At 33.0% G+C, this 2,699-nt stretch overlaps 1 non-coding gene across 1 annotated transcript; it reads right to left on the reverse strand.

Annotated features, from left to right (window-relative positions):
• Positions 1-1,807: 1,807 nt before the first annotated feature.
• On the reverse strand, positions 1,808-1,881 carry Trnan-guu. Its single transcript has one exon. It is a non-coding gene; the product is annotated as a tRNA-Asn (tRNA).
• Positions 1,882-2,699: the final 818 nt, after the last annotated feature.

The raw sequence follows: 2,699 nt of genomic DNA on the forward strand, positions 1-2,699 counted from the left end.
TTCATGCGAAACGTTTCATTCAACGCACTCTCTATGCTCAAATCAATATTTTTTTTACAAAATCAACGCTAGACAAGAACAGCTTCTTCTTCTTATAGTGCCATCTCCTGGAGAATGTTTGCGATCATAATGGCTATAACAATGACTTGGTGCTTTGACCAAACCTTGTCTCAAGTTTTTCAACCAGGACGTGCGTCTGCGGCTAGATCTCCTTCTACCTGCCACTTTGCCTTTTATGATATGAGTTGAAGGGGCTCGTATTTTTTGGAGTTACGTAAAACGTGTCTGAAATACTCAAGTTTCCTTCTCTTAACCGGCAGAAGCACATCTTTGTTCATCTGCATTCTGTCCAGCATTGTTGTATTTCGTATGCGGCCAGTGCAAGACAGATTAAGCATATGTCTTTAAAACCAAATGAAAAGCTCCGGTGTTCGGTTTATTGTCACATATTGTGTTTTTTTCCCATTGATGCTAATACCAAACTCAGAAATCACGACGGCAACTGAATTGAATAAAGTCTATAGACCATGCGATTAAGATTGTGTTATCAGCGTATGTTAAATTATTCAGCAGTTTGTTTTAAATTTTTTATATTTAACAAGAACAGCAGCAGAATAATATCTTTTTGCCTCAGCCCTCTTTTAATTTTAACTAAGCAAAGCTTTTACTTTTCCATTTATCAAAATATACACGGAACATACGTTACGTGTTACATTATAAAATTAATCAATTTGAAACTGTAGTATAAAGGTAATAAGACTTATATTCGCCTGAAGTTGTATGCTTTGTGTAATATGTTTGTAAAGGCTTTTAAAATGATAAATTAGACGAGTGTGAAATGAAGGGTTTGTAATTTATTTTTAAATTTACTTAGATGTTAAATGATTTTCCCTATTTGGTATGAGGTATTTTTAATAGGAAACATGTTGATTATTTTATGAAAATGAAATATCATCACTTGCCTCGGTCCCCTCCAGCTGGGCAGCACCTCCAGCCAGGGTGGCTTCGGCGGTTCCAGATACCAATTCCAGTTAATTGTTTCAAGCAATTGGGTTCATAAAAAATTTTTAGGTCACAGTGAAATGCATAGTCGTAGTCGCTTAACTACTCGTATTAAACCAGTACTAGCAGACTGGTTAAGTAATATGGCCTAAATACTAGTTAATGAATTCAGGCGTGGGCGTACGTGAAAACCTCTGTTAAAACGTTCAGGCGTAAATCGTAACAGTTACCATGTTCAGCGAGCAACGCACGCAACAATAGTTTAATCAAATAAGGCTTTTATGGTTTTGCGACTAGTATCGTATTACGTTTTTATAGAGATTAATTTGAGTAAGGAAATGAAGTAGTGGGTGATTAGTACAACTAAATGTTAATCTAAGAGAGCGTGGTTCCAAACAATCAAACAATGAGTTATCATTGTTGTTAAACAGAATTTAAAAACAACTAATTGATATTATAAATAAAAATGCTGAGTGAAGATGACGCGGTATTTTATATATAAATATCTACGATACAGTGTTTTTTTTTGTTATATATTGTTTTAATTCGTCGTTCCGTTAATTGAAGGCCTAGTAAAACCACTGTAATATTGACCTCGCGCGGTGCAACTGTGCTAATAAAACGCTTGTAAAATTGTGTAAGCATAATTATTGCGGCACGTTATTATATTTTACACCCTAGTAAATATTAATTTGCTCTATAAAATAATGTACTTTTATAATAAAATAATGTCATTGCGGTTTTGTATAAAATGATCGTACTGGAGTTTGTTTGTGTAAATTAAAAACGTTTGTTCAAAAATAACCGCCCCCGGGTGGGCTCGAACCACCAACCTTTCGGTTAACAGCCGAACGCGCTAGCCAATTGCGCCACGGAGGCGATGGAGGGGATGACAAAATACTTGTAGTAATTCAAACAATAAATCCATTGTTATGTAGATAAATAATCTCAATTAATATACATATAATGAATTTAAATGCTATATTGATAACATTTTATTATATCGCTATTAGATAATGAAATAAATGGGAAATTATAGCGTGTTCTACTTAAATGTAAATTTGTAATTAATACATACTTTATCTGGCTGATCCCAGTTGACCATAGCTAGAAACAGAACGTTCTTCAATGATTCTGACAATAAAAAATAACTGGATTTTTTCCCTTTTTTAAAAATAAAATACATTTTATAATGTTCCATTATATTATATTGCCTTATACTGCTTTTTTTATAGAGAAGAATAATGAACTAAATATATAATTCAGTTTAAACTACCACTGAAAACATTTAAACATAATTTACATCCCACTAACCGTGGGAAGTCCCCTAGAGAGTTATCTAAATCCAAGAAACCTATAATAAATCAATACTTCAAGCGAGTCTATAAATCATTAGGGCCACAGACAGTTCCTATCTACAGACAAACAAATTGCGTGTCATTCAATATTATTTGCATTGGACATATAATAATGCCTGTTCATTACGTGTATACTTCCTTATAGATATCGCAGAGATTGTCTTAATACGGCATTTTAGATACTTTATTTATTTAACAAATATATTATAATCTGATATTCGAACCTAGGGTATATTATATATTATAGACCTCACCGTGTCAACAATTTTGTGTGCCTATCACTTGAGCGATAAGCAACAAAACATTACTAATTCATACATATATGGTTTATGAATAAAG

Source organism: Pieris rapae, chromosome 12 (assembly GCF_905147795.1).
Source record: "Pieris rapae chromosome 12, ilPieRapa1.1, whole genome shotgun sequence".
In the NCBI taxonomy this organism is placed as follows: domain Eukaryota; kingdom Metazoa; phylum Arthropoda; class Insecta; order Lepidoptera; family Pieridae; genus Pieris; species Pieris rapae.